The sequence below is a fragment of the Pelodiscus sinensis genome, chromosome 26 (assembly GCF_049634645.1).
Source record: "Pelodiscus sinensis isolate JC-2024 chromosome 26, ASM4963464v1, whole genome shotgun sequence".
Taxonomy (NCBI): Eukaryota; Metazoa; Chordata; order Testudines; family Trionychidae; genus Pelodiscus; species Pelodiscus sinensis.
Window position 1 is genome coordinate 7,684,084 of NC_134736.1, and position 23,837 is coordinate 7,707,920.

Genomic DNA, 23,837 nt, shown 5'->3' on the forward strand with positions numbered 1-23,837 from the left:
AAAAAATTGGTTAGTGTTTTCTCTAAATAATTTTTTTCATTGCTGCTCACCCCTACACTTACAGGAACTGAAGCTCTGCAACAAAAAATGCCACACAGAAATAACCTAATGAGATGATTTATACAGTATCTGTCTCAGTTTCCTGTAAATTTTTAACATGAAAATTAGGAGAGAGTCAATTATCAGTTGTTAGTGGCATTCCTGTAGCACCTAAGCACCTTTCTCGTAAACCCAGGACACCACTGCCCTCACATGCAAACCCCTCTGCACTCTTTTTAATCTTGATAATATCTTGGGCTTTACAGCAACCCATAGCAGGAAATTCCACAAGCCAACTTTATGTTGTATGAGAAAAATACATTTTGTTATTGGTTTTCAGTCTGGACCATTCAAAAGACACGTTTAGAACTAGCCCAAGCTCTAGAGCAGTGGTTTCCAAAGTTTTTGGCATCACGCTCCCCTTTCTGATTTTTGTAAAACCCTCATGCCCCCCCCTCCCTGCCCCCATAGCAGCAAAACTTGAGCAAAAAAAAAAAAGAAAAAAGAAAGAAAAGAACTGAACAGGGAAGCAAAACTTGATTGGGGCAGGGAGGCTGGGTTGCCTCGCACCCCCCCTTCCCGCAGAATTCCTTCACGCACCCCCAAGAGGGCATGCCCCCCCCCCAGTTTGGGAACCCATGCTCTAGAGGGAATTTACCTGCACCCTTCACCCTGAATTTTGAATCAAGAGCTGACTATTTGTACATGTATCAGAGGGGTAGCCGTGTTAGTCTGAATCTGCAAAAGCGGCGAGGAGTCCTGTGGCACCTTATAGACTAACTGAAGTGTTGGAGCATAAGCTTTCGTGGGCAAAGACCCACTTCGTCAGATGCATGTAGTGGAAATTTCCAGAGGCAGGTATAAATATGCAATCAGGGAGGATGAGGCCCACTTGTAGTTGCTGGTGGAATTCACACCTCCAGATCAGCTACTAGAAGTGGGCCTCATCCTCTCTGTTTGGATCCACCTCGTCATCTCCAGCCTGATTCTGGCCTGCATATTTATACCTGCCTCTGGAAATTTCCACTATATGCATCTGACGAAGTGGGTCTTTGCCCACGAAAGCTTATGCTCCAACACTTCAGTTAGTCTATAAGGTGCCACAGGACTCCTCGCCATATTTGAATATGGAGACACAGGAAGAGGTCTAATAAGGTGGAAATCTTTTATGAAAAGGGCATTAAAGGAAGAGGGAAGCAGACTGTAAAAAGAAAAGAAATCCCATTAAATTTCAGTGTGTTTAGTATGATAGCCGTTTTTAAAAAGCAATTGACCAGTTGTAAGTTCAAAAAACATTAATTGATCGTTTTAAGCAAGAAATACACTCTAGGTTATATCGCCTTCCCCACTCTTTGTTTGGGCAGAGGGAGATTATTAATTTTCATGATTCTTCAGGCCACAAGACAGGTAAGTAATAGTTCAAGTCATGTATGATGAAATCTAATGCTGTGCTATAATTTTTCCCCATCGATTGGATCCCAGCTTATCTGGGGTGATTTATAGGAGTAACTAGGAATGGGCACTTGATGCAGTACTGCAAGGGCCGGTTAAGTTTATGTGCCGTACCGGTGTTCAGAGTTAATAGATTTTAAATTACAGTCTGTATAGTACTTCTACTGATGCAGGCTTTCCCTGAGGCACTGAACAGAAGAGGTGATACCAGAAAGCTAGTGAGCTCAGCTGGCAATCTTCTCGTGACTTCCATTTAGCTTGCTCAGAAATGACTAGTTGTGGGAAGGAAAAGGTAATACTTACCTTTGATGAAGGAGAAAAAGGCTGGATCTCCCTTTGGGTAAACCAGGGCTGAGTAGTTGAAATCAATGAAGCAATGCTGATTTATTCCACTGGATGATGTGGCCCAACAATATGAAGCCAGAGAGGTATATACTGTCTTCCCCTGATGCAAAGATGAGATACAGAACCACGTTCTCTGCCTGCCAGCGCTGCTGGACAACCTAGAGTTGGAAATTCCAGGCAAGCTTCTTTTGAAGATGGCTACATTCCCCTGGACTGTTTCCAGGATGGCTTTCTGTGGTTGGGGGAATAGGTCTGCAAAACACATTCAGGTCCTCTGTTCAGGAGACTGCCAGGGGATCTGAGATGATCTTCCCCTCCCTCCACTGTGCATGTGGCCCAAGGGAAAAATTGACATGAGCTCTCTGCCTAGGAATACACATGGGGCACTCTTGAATCTTGAGAGACTGAAGTCAGAAGATGGCTGAGGGGATGAGACACTCAAGAAAAGGACTGATCACACAATAGGGCATTCCATGGAATCCTGAGCCATGTCTCCACATAGAGGAAGCATGGTGCAATGGTTAAAGCCCGAGGCTACGTCTACACTGGCAACTTCTTGCGCAAGAACTGTTTTGCAGAAGAGTTATTGTGCAAAAAGTCTTCCACAAGAGTGTGTCTACACTGGCATGTGCTTTTGCACAAGAGATGTGCTTTTGCGCAAAAGCGTCTATGGCAGTGTGGACACTCTCTTGTGCAAGAAAGCTCTGATGGCCATTTTAGCCATAGGGGTTTCTTGCACAAGAAATTCACGTTGCCTGTCTACACTGCCCTCTTGCGCAAGAGGCTTTATTCTTCGTGGGGAGAGGAATAACTCTTCCGGAAGAAGCCCGTTTTCCAACGTTAGACTGTAAATTTACTTACACAAGAACACGCGTGAAGTGTAGACACCTGGCAAGTTTTTGCGTAAGAACGGCTGTTCTTGCACAAGAAGCTGCCAGTGTAAACATAGCCCAAGAGTTAAATGATAGCAGAGTCACGGCTCCATTCCTGGCTCTCCCAGGGTATGTCTACACTACCCTCCTAGTTCGAACTAGGAGGGTAATGTATGCATACCGCACTTGCTAATGAAGCCCGGGATTTGAATTTCCCGGGCTTCATTAGCATAAGCGGGGAGCCGCCATTTTTAAATCCCCGCTGCTTCGAACCCCGTGTAGCGCGGCTACACGGGGCTCGAACTAGGTAGTTCGGACTAGGGTGCCTATTCCGAACTACCGGTACACCTCGTTTCACGAGGAGTAACGGTAGTTCGGAATAGGACCCTAGTCCGAACTACCTAGTTCGAGCCCCGTGTAGCCGCGCTACACGGGGTTCGAAGCAGCGGGGATTTAAAAATGGCGGCTCCCCGCTTATGCTAATGAAGCCCGGGAAATTCAAATCCCGGGCTTCATTAGCAAGTGCGGTATGCATACATTACCCCGCTAGTTCGAACTAGCGGGGTAGTGTAGACATACCCCCACTGACTTAGGTAAGTCGCTTGTTGTCTCTGCCTTGTTTCTCGATACATAAAACCGGAACAATCCTGTGGAGGGCTGTGTGTCATAACCCATTAATGTCAGAAAAGCTGGGCTCCTCAGGGAAAAGGCACTAGATAAGGAGAAAGTATTCTCATTGCTATTAAGTGTGACCTAGAGGTGGCCCTCCTGTGAATCGGCATATGAACTTTTGAGCAGATCATTGTTGTAAGGTCAGTCTGGCTTGGAAAAGCTTTGTTAATTTTAGTGATCCCCGCTGGACATCAGCAGGGTGGCCTTATATTTTGCAGATTAAACAAGCTGCCACGTGGCTAACCTACGGCTTCTCTGTGAAGAGCTGGGAGGGAGGATAGTCCCTGCGTCAGATTTATCCGTACTGTCAAGCAGCAGGTTTAAGTTGCTCATTCTTGCTGCACATGGATAAAAATTGTCTAATGGGAAAGCAGAGGTTGGAAGACCAAAATCAAAGCATTTTCCAATAGTATCCTGTAAATATCTTCCCTACATGCAGCCCCTTTCACCAGGAAGCTGGGTGCTGCACATACATGCATTTCTGAAACACAGCCATATTTATTATTGAGGGTATGTCTACACTTGCAGCCTATTTTGGAGTAGGGCTGCAAATGTAGGCATTCGGAATTGCAAATCAAGCCCGGGATTTAAATATCCCGCGCTTAATTTGCATCTTCCCGGCCGGGCACCAATTTTTGAAATTTACAAGCTCATAATAACTGCCTGCGTCTACACGCAGCAGTGAAATGGGCGTTCGAAATAAAGCCCTATTTTGAACTACCTGTTATTCCTCCTGTAATGAGGTTTAACGGGTAGTTCAAAGTAGAGCTTTATTTCAAACGCTTGTTTCACTGCCGCATGTAAACGCGGGCAGTTATTCCAGGCTTGTAAATTAAAAAAAAAAAATGGCGCCTGGCCAGGAATATGCAAATCAAGCACGGGATATTTAAATCCCGGGCTTGATTTGCAATTCCAAATGCCTACATTTGCAGCCCTATTCCGAAATAGGCTGCAAGTGTAGACATACCCTGAGATGTAGTATTTGTGCAGCAGTTGGGTCTTGTTGCTCCAGTCAAGACCGAGAACCCCACTGGACTAGTATTGTACTAACGCAGATAAAAAGATGACCCCTGTCCCAAACAGCTGACCAGCCACGTGGCAGAGGAACTCAACAATAGTTTCACTGAGTTGCCAGAAGAGATCATTAGCTCATCTGGGCTTTGTCTCCATTAGGCAGCTGCAGTGATCTATCCACTGGCTGTCAATTTATCATGTCTGCTATAGACGCGATGCATCGATCTCTGAGTGTGCTCCCATTGAAGCCAGTAGTCCTTGCGGAAAAGAAGAGTAGCCAATGTGGATGAGAGAGCAGCCCCCGCTGACCTCAGCGATGTGGACTTCAGCTACGCTATTTGCATAGCTGAAGTAGATAGATGGCGCCAATATGGGTACACAAGGCCCTGGTCTGACCTTCTGTATAGCATAGGGCAAACAGTTCCACCAGAGCCGGCACACAACATTTTGGCACCTGAGGCAGGGAGCTCAAATGACACCCCCATGCCGCCTCACTTGGGCCAAAACTTTGAAAGGTCTCAATTCTGTCTTCTTCCTGCTCTACTCCTCTCATGGTACTGCAGAGAGCATACATATGCACCATTCCCCTTGGGTGTTTGTTCCACTAACTAATCACCCTTGCTGTTAAAAATCTGCACAGCAGAGAGGGACTCCAAATATTGGTAAAGCCCCGGGCAACCTCCCATCTCAGCAAAGAACGTTATTTTAGAAACACACATGCTCCTCTCTTAGCTTTCTGCTCTCAGTCTTATAATACTCAGATCTGAAGGTGAGGAGAGTCCTAGGCACCTTCTGAAAGACAGATGTGCCCCAAGGGGATTTGAAGACAAGGGAATCACTTTTCTGGGAGTGATTGGCTCCAGGTTTGAAAACTTACACGTTCTGCATGCTGCCTTCAGAGTGAACTTTGAAATGACAGTCATGACAGAAGAGCCCGGGACAGGCTATTTGCATTTCTAGAGTAAGAAATGTAGAGATGAGACCCGAGGGACAACAGAGCACTTTCAGCTTGTTGGATACATTTTTTGAAATATTAGCTGCAGCATGATCTTTGGCTTTATTTGACAATGAATGGAAAGACTTGGCAGCTTGCGATCATCTGCATTCTCTCCTGATGCGTTAGAGCGAAAGCTGCATTAATGCATTAAACAAGCTGGGCGATATAGCTCAGCCACAACTGTGCAATAAATAGAAATAACTCATTAGCCAGCACATTCAGAGCTCAGTGAAAGCAGATCTATAACTCATTATGCAATATTTTTCAACTCATTGCATCTGAAATTAAATGCCGGCTACACAGTATTTACCTATATATATATTGCCTTTTTGGGTCAGCTATTAAAATATGTAGCTACGAGAGACGAGAATATTTTCAACTAAATCTGGGGAGCTGTGGATTGGTTGGGAAAACGACGGCAGTGTTGTAGCTCAAAACACTTGTTAAATTGAGAATAGAGAGCCGAGGCTGGCATTAAATCATCATCTAACGATACAACTGCAGCTTGTGGTCAAATGAAAAGAAGGCCGGCATATACGTTGGCTGGAGTTTTCAAAGCAACTTTGCTGCTGCCCTTCTGTGTGACTTCAGGCAAGTCATTTCCATTCTCTGTGCCTCCTGTTTCCTCTTCTGCCCTTTGTGTACATGGTCTAGTTAGACTGCAAGCTCTTCTGGCTTTTACCATGTGTTTGTGCAGCCCCTACTACGATGAAGCTCTGATTTTAGTGGAGGTCACCGGCAGTATTCCCTCTAAGCTGTGCACTTGAGCTGCCACCTAGGAGAGAGTCAAATGCAGCCCCACTTACTAGCAGAGTGTCCACAGCTAGCAGCAGGCTGCAGCATGTGTTTCTACTTGTGGGGCACATCCACACATTCCTCAGTGCACATAAAAAAATTATTCCACACATGGAGGAAAAAAATAGAGGGAACACTGGTCACTAGCTACTACTATAACACAACTAATAACAACAGATAAATCTTAAAGGAGATACCAATTCTAGCTTTTCACACTCACCTTGCCCTAATGTACATTACTACAGTAAGTGCAGGGCAATGTTGATCCCGGATCTCTGGACCCACCTGCCTTCTGCTCCTTGTTCATTCACCCATGTGTAAATCTGCCCTATCTTAGAAGTATGTGCTCCAAATGAGAACTACATCAGGTATCTTAGCAGCATTGTTTAGGCAGTGCAAGGGGATTAGTTTGTTCCTGCAGCAGGTCACATGCACACACTAGAGCATGGGAAAAGAGGATCTTATGTTTAGCGCACTGGTCTAGGAGTCAAGGAACTATGGGTCAATCTGTGGCTCTGACACAGAATACCTGCAGGACCTTGGGCAAGTTATTTAAAATCTCACTGGGCTCAGTTTCTCCATTTGTATAATAGAGATCATATTCCTGCCTTTCTCTGCCTTGTATATTGAGATTGTACATGTCAGAGCCTATCCCTCCTGGTGTCTCTGAACAGCACCCAGTGGGGGTGCTAATCTTTTAATAGCAATAACAAATGGTAACAATGGATAGGGTAGGTGGGAATTCTTGCCTACTACAGATGCTGTTCCCAACCAAAAGGCTAACAGTATTATGAAGATAAATGTAACATGGGCTTTTGTTTATTCTTCCATTTTCTCTCCCTCGTTTTCTCTTTGTCCCCATTTTTAGCACAGCTTTTATCTTGATATTTTCTTTGATGCCAGTGCCAGCATTTTCAATTACTTTTGCTTTGCTTTCTCTCTGTTTTGCTACTTGTAGCTATGGAAACAGACACTAAATGTCCATTCAGATACACGATCAAAACGATGTTTCGAAACAAAAGAGAATACTTTTTCATTGGCCCCCGTCCCCTTTTCCTCTTGTACTTGTTTCTAAGCTCTACCTTTTGTAGCTTGTACATATGAATAAATGATTTCTATGACTGCCAAGCTGGGGATCATGCCAAGAGGTCAGTCGGTGACATGCAACAAGAAGAAGGATTTTTTTATTGAGATTATTATTCTTTTTATTTTTAAAGCAGGAAATCTTTTTCCTCCAGGGAAACATTGACAATGAAACTCACCAGGCACACCAGAGAGAAGGCTTAATACTCTTAGGGTTAGCGTCTGCAAACCCAAGCTCTGAGAAAAGGAAATAGGACAGCAATATGAAGGGCTCCTTCACAAACAATTTAGAAAGAGCTTTCATAAAGGGTTAATTGTTGTTCTCAAGTCTGGTGATCTAACCCATGACCTGTAACGGTCTATAATGAATAGCTGTAAAATGCATATTACAGTTATTCACTATTTATTGACCCTTTAAGAGTCATTTTTAATAGAACCTAAATAGAAAATCTGGCCATCAAAGGATATTGGTTAAATAGTCGGCTATTTAGACAGAAGTGTATTTAGGAAAAAAACGTTCCAAAACTTGAAGTCCAGTGACATGATATGACTGAATGGTACCTGAGCTTCACCTGGTCAGGAGGAAGGGAGGAGTGGAAATCTGGTACACACCTATACAAATGATTTCTGACAAAGGACATCAGAAGTAGAGAACTCAGGGAAGCTGCCTCCATCGAGAGAGGCTTCTTTGCAGTGGTTGGTCTCACTCCTCACCACAGGGGACGATGGGGCGATAGCCGATCAGCTGTTTGTCGGCAGATCGGGGCAGTCTGGACGCGCCGCGTCAACAAAGAAGCCTTTCTTGATCGGCACAGGTATGCCTCGTGAAACCAGGTTTACCTGTGCCAATCAAGAAAGGCTTCTTTGTCGACGCAGCGCGTCCAGACTGCCCCGATCTGCCGACAAACAGCTGATCGGCAGAGCGGGGCAGCCATTTAAATTTAAATGAAGCTGCGATTATTTTAACCGCAGCTTCATTTCCCTCTGCCGATCTGTCTAATCTACATGCCTCCGTCGACGGAGGCATGTAGTCTAGACACACCCTCAGAGAGCCAGAAATATAGAGCTCTGAGTGAGAAAGGCCACAAGGGGGAATTCAAAAGTACATAAATTAGATTATCTAATTTGACCCCCTGCCTAGCACAGGTTAGAGAACCTCACCCAGTAATTGGTGCATTGTGCCAATAACTTTTTTTGAGCTGCAGCATCTCTCTTAACAAGAATATCCGGTTTTGTCTTAGAAGCTCCAAGTGATGGAAAATCCACCACATTCGCTGTTAAGTTGTTCCAATGGGTGATTTCACTCACAGATGCCTTATCGCTAGTCTGAATCTGTGTTTCATCAGCTTCCGACCATTGGATTTCATTGTGTTTCTGTGTGAGACAAAAGAGCTCTCTGCTACTAGAAATTATTTTACTTCTATAGGCACCTTTATTAGGGAATTAATGCACAGAAATACTAAGTGACTTGCCCAAGTGCACATGGGAAGTCTGTGTCAGAGCAGGGAATTGAGTTTAAGTGTCCCAAGCTTCAGGCCAATGCCTTAACCATTGGGCTATTCTTCCTCTCCCTGCTGTTTCTTGAAATCAATCCAGGGCATAACCAGCATGTTTGATGCTCCCCTCCCCATTCTCCTGTATCCACATCACAGGGACGAGGCTGTAATCCTGTAATCTTTTCTTACGGACACAGAGCCCACTTGAGAGCCCTGCACTGAAACCACAGGGACGGCACACCCGCTGCTTGAGAGTTATCTCCCACATGAAGCGTCTGACATTCCTTCACCTGACAGGGATTTCTCACTCCCTTTGGTGAGCACATGAGCCCCATAGGTAGTGGCCAAATCTGTGTCTGAAAGGTCTCTCTCTTCTGGGTAGAGAGATGCCTCTTGTCATGGCTCTCTCCAATGTAATGCTCTATATGACTGCCCGGAAGCAAGTAATACCAGCATTTCAATTCCTCCTCGGCCCAGTGGTTCAGGTAGGAAACTATTGTCCTTCTTATGACTCTTTATCACCCCAATCCACTTCCTAGAGTCACGTCCTGCTGTTCCGTACCCAGCTGGGCTTTACGTAGCAGGTATTTAATTCACACACAAACATCTTTCATTACGATTTGTAGCAGGGTAATGCCTAGGAGCACCAGGTCTGGCCCTGGGTCCAATTGTGCTAGGGTGTTGTACGAAGACACAGCAACACCTCCTTCCTTACCCCTCGGTGCATGCAGTATTTATGCACCCCAGCCCTCCCTCCTCACACTGCCCCCCCCCCCAGACACACTCTCATTCCACACACAGACCTTTGGCCCAATTCTGTGGCCTTGCCCCTGGTTCAGCCATTTACACTAGTGCAGAGTGAACATCAATGTGCCTTCCTCTGTGTTCTGCCCTCACTGAAAACTGGTAGAAATGTCTGATCTACAGACTAACCAATGGAGAATCAGAGCTCCAGGGGTAGACCAAGACAGTTTGGCATCATTTGCATATTCAAATGTCCATCTCTCCATCCCATGTACACTTCCATGCTCTGTCCCTGCAGTGTCTCCCTGGCCCCAGAGTATGGGGAGGGTGGGCGGCACGTAGTCCCCGCTTCCCTGGCCAGCAGCACTTGGAGGGTAGGAACACTCCGCCCCCAGAATGCCTACTGTGGGCTTTCTGGGGGCAGAGTGCGGGCGTGGCCAGGCTGATGGCTTGAGAAGGCAACGCCTTCCCCTGCCTATGATACCGGACACCCATGGATCAGCTCCAGCCGACTCTGCTTCCTCTTTTTCTTTTGCCTTCAGCCCTCGGCCTTTGTTTCCAATAGTCTCCAGCTAATCAAGGCCTGGCCATTGCCAGCTCTCCACAGTCAGCCTGCACAATTCCAGCCCAGAAATCTGCCAGCTTCTTTTGTATCACAGTAGCACCTGACCCAGCTGGTCATCAATAGTTTCTTCACACTGTCCTGGTGTCCAGAAGCAGAGGGACAAGATATAAGGGAAGGGCATCGCAGATTCTTGTCCCTCTGTGCCGCTGTACTTGGATGGAAAATAAAGAGATAGCAGCCATTTTACCAATGGGAGTTATGCCCCTGATTACATGACTCCTGAGGAGAGGCTGAGGGATTTGGACTTCTTTAGTCTACAGAAGAGAAGAGTGAGGGGGGATTTGCTAGCAGCCTTCAACTACCTTAAGGGGGGGTTCCAACAAGGATGGAGAGAGGCTGTTCACAGTGGTGACAGATGGCAAAACAAGGAGCAATGGTCTCAAGTTACAGTGGGAGAGGTCTAGGTTGGATATTAGGACAAACTATTTCACAAGAAGGGTGGTGAAGCCCTAGAATGGGTTACCTAGGGAGCGGGTGGCTTGACAAAACCCTGTCTGGGAAGATTTAGTTGGGATTAGTCCTGCTTTTAGCAGGGGGCTGGACTTGGTGACCTCCCGAAGTCTCTTCCAACCCTGGGATTCTATGCTCTTTTTGCCTCTGGAAATTCCAGCCTCAGTACATGGCCATATTTATGCACTATGCATCTCATCCCCACTTTATAGCTGGGGAAGCTAAAACTTACCTCTCTCACATGCTCATCTGGAGACTCGAATTGGTTAATTTTTGCACAATGCTACGACTATTGGTTCCCGGCAGTTCTGTGAGTGTTATTTGCAGGTTCCGGTCATATTTAAGCTTCTGAAAGTTACAGTTGCTTCTTGCAGATCACAGGTACCAAGTCATCCATCACTCTGAGTTACAATGAAGAGAAGCAGGACAGTTGACAGCAAGCGAGTTTATTTCATCTCCTTCTGACAACGTCTATAGACGAGGCAGCTGCCAGAAAGTTACGACAGGCTGCTTCATCAGGAGTTTCATTCTGAGCTCAGCATAAATCCATGGACAGCTGGAAGCTCCATGCTTAGGGATCTGCATAAGCTGGATTCGAGCCCTTGCTCCACTCCCTGGAAAGGGTGGCACACTCAGCCACACACAGCACCATGAATGAGGGCATGAAACTTAATCCATTGCCTGGATGACACAAAGTATCTCCACTGCCCACAGAAGTTCCAAGCTATGCATGGCGATAATGCTCGGTGGACACCACCGTCCCCTATTACAGCCAGGCTGTATGTTCAAGGAAGCTGCCACAGAGCTGGATGAAGGAGTCGTATTTAGTGAACCATGACCGCCGTGTCTGTCTGACCCAGGCCATCAAAATGCCACAGTCATGGGAGTTGCTTCTGTGTTATGATGAGAACACAGGAGCCAAAGGGATGTCCTAGGCTAAATTCATCTTCTTAGAATCTTCTCGGCCACCTCCACCACCAGGCGCCCTTTCTGGTGACAATCACACGCCCGAAGTGCAAAGCTAAGACCTTTCTGCTGCTCCACTTAAAGAACCAAGCAAACATTTTCCTAGCTAGAGGATGAGTGCCTGGCAAAGATCTGTGTTTATCCCCCTCAGTGGATAGCATAGCAAATTCTTCTTCCACAGATGCCTGTTGGTCGCAATGACAAGCTGCCAGCAGCCTTGGCATCCGTGAAGAAATCAGGTCACACAACCTTGCCACGAGAATATGAATCATTGCTCTAAGAAAGGGCAGATATTTCCCATGCGAATCGTGTCTCTATGCCATCATATGGCTCATCAGGCTGCACCAACCCTGTAGGTCAGGGGTGGGCTACAGGGCCTCTGCGGGCCAGATCCGGCCTGCCAAGTGGGTTGATCCGGCCCTCAGAGGACCTACCACTTCTCTGCCCCCAGGGCCAATCAGGGCCTCGGGATGGGGGAGTGCGCAGTGCTTAGAGTCAACCTTGGCAGTTGACTCTAAGCGCTGTGCGCCAGAGGGCAGGGAGCGAGAGACTTCACACTGCCCCTGTCCGCAGGCCGATCAAGGTCTGGGTGGAGGGAAGCATGCAAAGTTTCCTGCTGCCCTGCCCTTGCCCTGCAAGAAGTGTACAATGCTTAAAAACACTGTACTTCTTGCAGGATGAGGGCAGGGTGGGAGGAGACTTCATAAGAACATAAGAATGGTCGTACTGGGTCTGACCAAAGGTCCATCTAGCCCAGTAGCCCGTCTGCCAACAGTGGTCAGCACCAGGTGCCCCAGAGAGGGTGGACCGAAGAAATGATCAAACAATTTGTCTCCTGCCATCCCTCTCCAGCCTCTGACAAACAGAGGCCAGGGATACCATTTCTATCCCCTGGCTAATAGCCCTTTATGGACCTAACCTCCATGGAATTATCTAGCTTCTCTTTAAACTCTGATATAGTCCTAGCCTTCACAGTCTCCTCTGGCAAGGAGTTCCACAGGTTGACTGTGTGAAGAAGAACTTTCTTTCATGTTCTCCCCTCATCCCCAGGCTCTGATTGGTGAAGTCTCCTCCCGCCCTGCAAGTCTCCTCCCACTCTACAAGGAGCTAGGCACTTAGAGTCAGCTGCTGCCAGCTGGCGGGTGACTAAGCACAGTGCTCCCTTGGAGGGCAGGGGCAGTGGCAGTGGCAGGGGCAGGGGCAGAGGCAGACTTTGTGTGCTTCTCCCGTTCTCAGGCCCTGGTTGACCTGGGGGCAGGGAGGAGCATGCAAAGTCTCCTCCCACCGCCAGGGGTGCAGGCACCTAGAAGGAACTGCCAGCTGTTCTGAACAGCTGGCAGTTCTCTCGGGGGGGGGAGGAGGGGAAGGGCCAAAGACTTCATGTGCTTCCCCCACTGCCAGACTAAACAGGGTCTGTGGGTGGGGAAACACGGAAGTGTCCTGGCCCCGCCCCTTCTGCCTGAGGCCACGCCCCTTTTGGGGTAGCCCGGGTCCACTTCAAAAATTTCTGAAGTGGCCACTGGTCAAAAATTATTGCCCACCCCTGCTGCAGGTCAATAGCCGGGAAGGGAATATGCATAGGTGGGAATGAAGCATCTTCTTCCAGCAGCGCTGAGCAAGATGCCCCCTTGGAACTGCGCACAAACAAGAAGGGCCCCCCACTACAAAAAGGATGTGGATGCATTGGAGAGGGTCCAGTGGAGGGCAACCAAAATGATGAGGGGGCTGGAGCACATGACCTACCAGGAGAGGCTGAGGGAGTTGGGTTTCTTTAGTCTGCAGAAGAGAAGAGTGAGGGGGGATTTGATACCAGCCTTCAACTTCCTGAAGGGAGGTTCCAAAGAGGATGGAGAGAGGCTGTTCACAGTAGTGACAGATGGCAGAACAAGGAGCAATGGTCTCAAGTTGTGGTGAGAGAGGTTCAGGTTGCATATTAGGAAAATCTATTTCACTAGGAGGGTGGTGAAGCACTAGAATGGGTTACCTAGGGAAGTAGTGGAGTCTCCATCCCTAGAGGTGTTTAAGTCTCGGCTTGACAAAGCCCTGGCCGGGTTGATTTAGTTGGAATTGGTCCTGCCTAGAGCAGGGGGCTGGACTTGATGACCTCCTGAGGTCTCTTCCAGTTCTATGGTTCTATGATTCTATGATACACTGGGAAGTTATTTCCAAATTACTCCCCTTATTTCAAAATAACAAGGCGAGCATCCACACTATCAAGCCCATTATTTCGCAGTAATAACTCCTGCTTGTGAAGAAGAATACGCTTATTTCGAAATAACTTAGTGCGCAGTAATTACCCAGGGCAGCCCGAGCCGAAGTGAGCTCCTCATTTCTTTCCAGAGAGTGGCCCTGATTCCTCCCTGTAGCTCCTTGATGTCACTATAGCAGCATGAAGGAGCCAAGATATCCGCCGTCGTCCCTCCCTTCCCCCCCCCCCCCGGAGGAGATCTCGACTATACGGTGATAAAACGGGATTGGCACATGCTGCAGCACACGGAGGAGGAGGAGGGGGGATCTGTTCTTAGCCACTGTAGGTTCTACCTAGCACCCAAATTGAGGAGACACAAAGGCACCTTTACCTCACTCCTGCATCCAGAAGAGGGGCAGAGAATATGGCCCACCCACTCTATCGTGAAGTCATTCCAAAGGGGACCAACCAGTGCATGCTCCCAGGGTCCCTGTGCTGGGTTGGGGCTGAGCCAAACCCCATTGCTTTGGATCAGGACCTTAGCAAGCAGCAGGACCCTGGTGGTCTATAATCCAGTGGGATCTCAAGAGATCCCAGCATGACCATCTCACTCCCTGGTGCCCACATCCTCCACGAGCAAAAGAAATTCCCTCACATTTTACTTGGCCAAATGACACCAAGCGCATATTCTCTAAGGGCTTGACCCAAAGTCCATCAAGAGGCTCTATAACAGCCGCTCTCCAAATTCAACATCGGACCTTGCCCCTGCCTCAGTTTCCCCACTCTCATGTAAGCCAGCAGCCAAAGCACCACCCAGTGCATTGATGAAGCTCCCCTCCACAGTCTGCATTTCAGTCCCTTTCCCCAGGGATGCGTTCACTGTTCAAACACGGTTCAATATCAGTCAAACCAAGAAGTCTAGATCCTGCTGCTTCCTCTCTGGTCATCTCCCCAGCTAGGATTCTCACCCAGCTGATAATATGGCACATCCCCTTCCAGGTCTGTCTCTGAGCCAGATTATCCTGCAAGCCATTGCCACTCCCTGCCCCCCTTATTGCTCTCCATGTGAAGCAAGCCGCATGTTGGCTTGTATCTCACTATCTAGGAGGCAGATGATCAGTCAAAAGTGGGGGGCTTAACCCTTAAAAGGCCATTCCACCTTGTGGCAGTCTGCCATTGATTGCAATGGGAGTTAGGCACTTAGGTGCCTCGGTGGTTTTGAACATCCCACTAAGCACCTATCTGCATTTGTAGGTACCTAAATTCTTTCAAAAATCTGGTCATAAATTCCCAAGTCTGTGCAGGCAGGATGCGCCCAGAGGTACTAATTTATAAGCCCTGTTTTCTCGCTTAACAATGGGATTTTTGAGGGCTTTTTGCAGCTGCCTGCAGAAAAGTCAGTCCTCAATATCTATATTTTAATCTCCTAAATTTGGGGAGTAGACACAAGAAATCCATCCGCTTAATACAAAGAAAACTTTCTGTGTCAAGGAGCAAAATCAATATTAATTACCCTCTTGCGTATAAAACAAATATGACAAAGGCATTCATACAACGAAGCAGCATTCAGTCGACATTGATTTGTCTGACGTTCGGAGACAGCAAAGCAATTTCGAGTGCTGTGTTTTTTCTTTCCCCTGGTTTAATGGCAATTTTAGCTACCTTGTTCCTGCGACGATTGTTTCTCATCTCAAATGGCTACAACACCTATTGTTAACTTAATCCAAGAGCTGCCTGAAAACATTGCTTAATGCACCACTCGGTCAGGGCACACAGCTGCACGGAGAGGAAACAATGTTCACCAGGAAAAAACATGTTGCAGCTTGCGAAGAGAGCTGCAGAACAGCTTAGGGAAAGCTCTTTTAGAGAGATGGGGTTGCAAATGGGGGCTTCTGGGTCTGGATTCACTCCGGGTGCAGCTTTTCATGCCACCTCAGAGACTCGGAACCAGGAAATGGCTTCCTCAGCTGCCGACAGAGCCAGAAAATGCTGACTATGCACTATCCCCAGGACATCTTGACTTTCTGCGGTGACCCCTGTGGCTGATTGACAGTAAGGATGGTACCGTCATGGGGGATTTAGGGTTCATTAAACTGTTTGACTGTGTGAGCCATCTCCAAATGAAAAGGGGAATGCAGTGACTGTTAAACTAGCTCCCTAGCATATGAGGTCCCTTCAGTTCATTTTCTGCCCCAGGAAGGCCACCATGACAGAACATCTGGGAGGAAACAAAAGACAGGACTATGCAGCACTTTAAAGACTAACAAGATGGTTAAGTGCTGCATAGTCCTGTCTTTTGTTTCAGCAAGACCAGACTAACATGGCTACATCTCTATTACTATTCTACCTGAGAGGAAACAAGTGTATAAAGAAAGGAAAGGTGGGGAAAGGGTCCCCCAGTATTAAGGGATCTCGATGCCAGGGAAACGCTAACACTCACAGGGCACAGCCACACAGCAGGGCTAACGCCGAATTAAGATACACAACTTCAGCTACGTCAATTGCATAGCTGGAGTCGGAACAGCTTCATTCGTCTTTTGGTGCCATCTACACGAGGGCCGACTTATCCATTAGGCACAGTAGGCACAGTGCCTAGGGCCCACAATACTTTTAGGGTTCCACGAAAATGTTTTAATTTCTTTTAAAATCAGAAGAAAAAAAATGAACTCTTAGGGTCGAAGAAAATGTTTTAATTTTTTTCTCACATCAGAAAAAAATGAAACTTTTAGGGCCCACGAAAATCTATTAAATTTTGCCTAAAACAGAAAAAACATAAAATGTTGAAGTATTTAAAGTGATATCAAAAATAATTTTTAATATTGATATTATTACGGTGGGAGGGGCCCACGAAGGAAAAAGTGCCTAGGGCCCATGAAAATCATAATGTGGCCCTGGTCTACACAGCAGGAAGTCTGAAAAAGAGTCCTCTGACTTCCCTTCCTCCTCGTGAAATGAGGGTTACAGGAGTCGGAGTAAGGAGTCCTCCTGCTCAACACTATTTTGACATTCTGTCGGAATAACAGCTTGCTGTGTGGATGCGGACTATGTCATTTCGGAATAATGACAGTTATTCCGAAATAACACGGCGGTGTAGACATGCCCATACATCCCTGATTGGTCAATAATGACCCATCTGGCACATTCATTCCAATGCCTCTACTGTGAAATGAGACCATGTGGCCAGCACATGCTCCCACGGCTCCAGCACAGCAGGCTCTGAAATAAATGGACATTTCCCTGAACCATGTTTCTGGCAAGCAGATTTCCTGGACCACCGCTGTTAGAAAGCTCCACAGATCAAGGAGGTGGCGTGTCTCACGATTAAGTGCTGAGGGACAAGCAAGTCACATTCCTAGAAAAAAAAGGTGTGTGGGGGAGGGGGATATTTGAAAATGGGTTTCATTTTAGTCTTTCGCAAGCGCACGCAGTAGGACACTTACAATGTTCCTCTGTCACAGTGTCGCACGCAGCTGTGTCAATTCTGCACCTTAGATGGCACCAGCTACTACATTAAGCAAAAAGGTGGGGGGAGGAGGGGTTAGCAACTCTGCTCTGAAATAAAGATATTTTACACAGAATGTGATTTTGAAAAGAAACCTCTTCCCAGTCCCAGGGTCTGAAAAGGGACCAGTGCTCCTCAGACATCCATGTGTTGCCAAGACTGTGACACTGCATCTCCACAAACGCTCTATCTTAGCCTGCCACAACCAGATGGCCAGGAGGAAAGTGTGTTGCTCAGAAGAGGAGGCAGGAGAGCTGCCTATTTCAAGACCCAGTTGAAAGATTTTTCAATGGAACCTTTGTCCCTTGGAACACGCAGCTTCATCTACATCAGGACAGCGGAAAATGTTTAGATGAATAATGTTGTCTTTCTTGTTGCAATAATGTCAAAGCATTAGGTTTTGTAGGGAAAAACCATTGTGCTTTATCTCAAACTGCTACGTTATATTAAAAGATTAAGTTTAAGGTTATAATACTTTTTATATTTATATATTGCCAATATCTTACAATACAAATGAAATGTTTCAATGGTTCTGAATAAATAAAAAAGGTCAGAATTTTGGTTCTATGGGAGATTTTTTCATTCTAATTTGAAACAAAAATATCAAAATATTGAACTTTTCCATGGAATGGAAGTGCCTTTTTTTGAGCTTACTCTAGTCTTTTCCAATGTTCCCTCTAACTTTTTCCATCCCTGTGCAAAATAAATTTTGTTATGTGCACCAAGGCATGTGCAGACGGGCATCACCCATAGAAACACATGCTGCCAGCTGTGGATGGTCTGCTGATCAGTTTGGTCGCATGTGAATCTCTCCTGGGAGGCTGCCTATGTGCTCAGTTTGCAGGGATCAGGTGGGGATCAGGGTCCATTGGTTTTTGGATCGGGACCGCTGACCCACAGAAAAATCAGTCGATGGCTGCACACAAGTGAGAATCAAAAAAGAAAAACCAAACCCTCGCTGACGTGGCTCCCAACTGAGAAGGAGAAAGACACTCCCCACATTCCCCTCACACACTGAGCCTAGGGGGACACAAGCTAGTAGATTTTGTGGGCTCCAGCCCTGTGGTTGGACAGCAGGGAGGTGGGAGCACCAGCGCAGGCTCCCCAGTGATGGAGGGAAAGCTCTGAGCCTGAGGGGCTCGATGTCAGGTTGGCAGTCGGTTTCTAGAAGAGTGCCCCAAGGATCTATTTTTGGACCAGTTTTGTTCAACATCTTTATTCATGACCTGGATGAGGAGATGGATTGCACCCTCAGCCAGTTCGCAGACGACGCTGAGGGTACGTTTCATGAGGAGGGTGGTGAAGCACTGGGATGGGTTCCTTAAGGAGGGGGTGGAATCTCCATCCCTAAAGGTTTTTAAGTCACGCCTTGACAAAGCCCTGGCTGGGTTGATTTAGTTGGGGTTGGTCCTGCCTTGGGCAGGGGGCTGGACTTGATGACCTTCGGGTCTCTTCCAGGTCTATGATTCTATGATCCAGGCAAACCAGGGGCTGCATCTGGCCCCTGGGCTTTGGGTTTTTCCCCCTCTTCTCCGCCCCACTTTACAGGGAAAACTGGTCTTTTCCTATTTCAACAAAATAACTCTCTTATAACTACGTACCAGCAGAGAAGCAAACAGACACACTGAGCTGCATTTTGCTGCAGATGTTCACGCTTTTCCTCTGAAATATACATGGCACATACGTTAATATAGCGTGAGTTCAATACGAAATGGAAAGAAGTAAAGACCGTTTAGGAGGATGAGCTAGGGGGTGAATTCTCCCTTGAAATTACTCAAATCCAGGGCAGTTTGGCCCATTCTGAGGGCTAAATATGTTCCCATAGCAGTAATACACTCAGAGCCTGATTTGTATGGAACTGATTGGGCACCCGCAGCTCCTATGGAGTTCGGTTGGAGCCCTTGTGTGAATCAGTCCCACACATCAGACCTCTTTTGCGCAAGATATGTGAATCACGCAGTCCTGTTTCCAAACACAGCAGGTTGCATCCTGTCAGCTGTTCACGTCACCATCATTAATATTCATAGCAGGTGTATGTGCACTGATGTGAGAACCACCTCTTCCCCTCCAACCTCGTTGGGGGTTTTATCCTTACGTGGGTGCCAGGGAGGAGGTGGGGGCAGTGCTTCATGGGAGAAAGCTAGCACAGTGTTTAGCAATTCATGTTTTCTGCGTGCCGCAGCACATTCAACTCTGCTCCATCACGCCGGCGCCTCAGGGAGAATTGGTGAGTGAGAAAGCAGCAAAATGGTGCACAAGTCTCTCTGGGGACTTGGACGCCCCCGCTCACTCTCTGAGGCTGCTCCGGCTGAAACACAGAACAAACCACGGCTTCTTTTCTCCCTGACATTTGTCTCACCTTGTTCTCCGTTCCGAAACGGTGCTGACACTTCTCCAACATCTGTGTCTTTGTCAGAGCTGCCATTAGGGCCTCTCATAGGCCCATGGCATTTGGATGGATGGCCTGTCATTTGGGTTAGCTCCTAAGCAAGAGGGGACCTGAAATGAAAGTGCAGCGAGTTAGTGGGAGACCTTCATATGAGAGCTCTGCGTTTTCAGCCCTTGCTGAGGGCAAGACCTAGATCTGCTGCTACGTGTCCCCCCTCAGGGAGGTAGATGCAGATCTCTGTGCATTTGAATGGCTCTAACTTGCCGTGTTGATAAAAAGAATGACAAGGGGCACCCCAGTGCATTGTGGGAATGGATAAATGACAGGCACAGTTGCCCACATAGGCCTCATCACCGGGGACAACTCCCAGCATGACACATTTGCTGCTCACAGGCAGGGGGGAGGCACTTTCCAGACGGCTCTAATACCCAAGTGGTATCCTACTGCTCCCGTGAGCCAGGACATGGGGCCTTCTCCCACTAGCTGCCACCTTTGCGGATGCAGGAGCCAGCTTCAGCCTGAAAGGCAGAAGGGACTAGAGAAGAGAACGTTGTGCAGCAGGCTCTTTCGGGCCTGGCAACACTTGAAACACCGCGTCTGCATCCCGGTAGCGCTTCGGTGTCGACAATCACCACAGCAATGGGAGGGGACCCACATCCGCTTGATAAACCCGCTCCCCAGGCAGCGGCAGCCAGGTCAATGGAAAAGTTCTTCTATCAACCTCTCGCATGACCTTCTTATCAATAAACTAGGGAAATACAACCTAGATGGGACTACTATAAGGTGGGTGCACAACTGGCTGGACAACTGTTCTCAGAGAGTGGTCATTAACAGTTCACAATACTGCTGGAAGGCCATAACGAGTAGGGTTCCACAGGGGTCTGTTTTGGGATGGGTCTGTTCAATATCTTCATCAACGATTTAGATGATGGCATAGAAAGTATGATTATTAAGTTTGCAGATGATACCAAGTTGGGAGGGATTACGACTGCTTTGGAGGATAGGGTTGAAATTCAAAATGATCTGGACAAACTAGAGGAATGGTCTGAAGTTTAATAAGGACAAATGCAAAGTACTCCACTTAGGAAGGAACAATCAGTTTCACACATACAGAATGGAAAGCAACTGTCCAGGAAGGAGTACTGCTGAGGGATTTAGGGGTCACAGTGGACCACAAGCTTAATATGAGCCAACAGTATGACACTGTTGCAAGAAAAGCAAACATGATTCTGGGATGCATTAACAGGACTGTTGTGAGCAAGACACAAGAAGTCATTCTCCATTCTACTCTGTGCTGATTAGGCCTCAGTTGGAGTATTGTGTCCAGTTCTGAGCACCACATTTCAAGATAGATGTGGAAAAATTGGAGAAGATCCAGAGAAGAGCAACAAAAATGATTAAAGGTCTAGAATACATAATCTATGCGGAAAGACTGAAAGAATTGGGCTTGTTTAGTTTAGAAAAGAAAAGATTGAGAGGGAACATGTTAGCAATTTTCAAGTAACTGAAAGGGTGTTTAGAAGGAGGAGGGAGAAAAATTGTTCTCCTTGGCCTCTGAGGATAGGACAAGAAGCAATGGGCTTAAATCATAGCAAGGGAGGTTTAGGTTGGACATTAAGAAAAACTTCCTAACTGTCAGGGTGGTTAAACACTGGAATAAATTGCCTAGGGAGGTTGTGGAATCTTTATCACCGGAGATATTTAAGAGCAGGTTGGATAGACATCTACTAGAGATGATCTAGATGGTGCTTGATCCTGCCATGAGGGCAGAGGACTGGACTTGATGACCTCTAGAAGTCCCTTCCAGTTCTAGGATTCGATGATTCGATAATTCTCTGGCCTAAGGAACTGCAGCTTCTCTGAATTTTGGAGAGCCCAGTCAGGGATCACGGTCACTTACCATGTGTTTGTACAACTCCTAGCACCATGGGGCCCTGATACAGTTTGGGGCCGTGGGGCATTACCATAAAAAAGAGCAAGGACGGTCTTCTGTTTAAGGCCCAGGATTGGGATTCAGGAAATTGGGTTTCAGTTCCTGTCTCTGCTCCCGATTCGCTGGGTGACCTTGCTCACGGTCACCCAGGCCTCCAGCTCCCCATCAGTAAAGTGGGGGTAATAATGCTTTGCTTCCCCCACCCTTTGTCTATTTGGACAAATTGCTTTTCAGAACAGAAGCTGTCTCTTACCCTCTGGATGTGTAGGACTGCACACCATGATGCTGCTGAAATGCGAACCATTTGTGGGAAAGACAGCATGATAATTCATCAGTTCTGTTCCACAGTGGTGCCTACAAACCCCAAGAGGCAAGATCAGGGCTCCCCTGTTTGAAGAGAAGGCCCCGATGCATCAGAGCTTACAGCCCACCAGAGACAACAAGTAGATGAAACAAACAGATGGGGAAGCACTAGGTAAAAGATGATTTTAGTGCAGAACTACCGGTCACAGCTCACCAGCTGCCAGACACCGCTGAGCGTTTTGCAGGTGTCGCAGCAGAAATGAGTGGAAAGGGGAGGTGGGATGGAGACAAATGTAATGGCTTTGCAGATTTTTTGGCAGGGAACCTTACCATCATTATTATAACCAATTGTTCAACACGATCCATCACTGAACAACACAGGTAACTCCCCCACTGACTATTCCTAAGCACTATGGCTATTCAGCTTCGGGAAAAATCAAGGGCAACAGCATCTCCTGTTTCTCCCAGTACATAAACGTAGAGTCCATTTGCCCTTAGTGGTAGGGAAGTTTCTTAATCTCTCATTTCCATTATCGTTCTCTCGTTTCCTTCCCAGACCCTGTAATGGATAGGAGGAGTGCTGACCCGCACCCGGGGACTAAGGAGTTAAACTCAGGCAGCTAGCAAGGGTGTTGGCGAGGGGGCAGGAGAACCAATCAAGATAAGCAGTGGTCCCCAGCGCGGTGCCTGTGGGTGCCATGGTGCCCACCAGGGAATTTATGTGCGCTCGCCTAGAGACCAGGGCTGGCCTGAGTCATTCTTGCGCTCCAGGCGCCCAGTGCTTGCGCAGCCCCCATCCCAGGTGCACGGCATGCACGGTGCCACCCCCGGGCACCCGGCAACTGCAAAAGGTTGGGGACCACTGAGACAGAGGGTTGAAATTGGAATTGGATATAGATTCCTTGCCTGCTTTCTTTGTGTGGAAGCATTAAACCAAGAGTTGAGAGAGACAGAATGATTTAAACCCAGGCAGGACTACCATTCCTCCAAGGAATTTGGGGCATGGAAGTGGACTGAACCAAGAAAGGATTGGGACTAAGAAATGGAAAAAGTGCAGCTAGCCGCGATCAGGGTATTTATTTTGTGGTTTGGTTTGAACGGCTCTGTGAGAATCTATGCCACCGCTCCCCATCTATCATCTGCGCATTGTTCCCAGAGATTTTCTCTGTGTTTTAATTTGTTTTCCTTAGTTGCTCTGTAAGGCTGTGTCTAGACTACATGGCTCCATCGATGGAGCCATGTAGATTAGACAGATAGGCAAAGGCAAATGAAGCCACGATTTAAATGATCGCGGCTTCATTTAAATTTACATGGCTGCCGTGCTGAGCCGACAAACAGCTGATCAGCGCGCTAGTCTGGACACTCCCCTGCTGACATCAAAGCCCTTTGTTGGCAGCCCCGTTATTCCTCATGGGATGAGGTTTACTGGGGCTGCCGACAAAGGGCTTTGATGTCGGCAGGGGAGCGTCCAGACTACCGCGCTGAGCCGACAAACAGCTAATCAGCTGTTTGTTGGCTCAGCGCGGCAGCCATGTAAATTTAAATGAAGCCGCGATCATTTAAATCGCAGCTTCATTTGCCTTTGCCAAAAAAACAAATCTACATGGCTCCGTCGATGGAGCCATGTAGTTTAGACGTACCCCAACATCTAGCGACCAACAATGCTTTATCAGGCATATCTTTTGTTTTGTAAAAAAACCCACAAATTTGTAAGGTGAATATTTGATTCATGTGTTCTGGAAGGTACAGGAGGTCTGTCTGTCTGTGTGTGTCTGCATGCCTCAGACTGAGAGGTCAGCCACCAGAGACGACAGCTTGTTTTTCTCTTTTCTTTTTTCAAGCTCTCTTGTGGCAAAAGAGCTTGGGGTACCCCTAGGGGAGAATTCAAGTGTTAGTCCTCAGTTTTAGGGATACAAAAAACACTTGATGGTGGCAGCTAACCCCCAAAATCTGTGCATTTGTGATTCTGGGG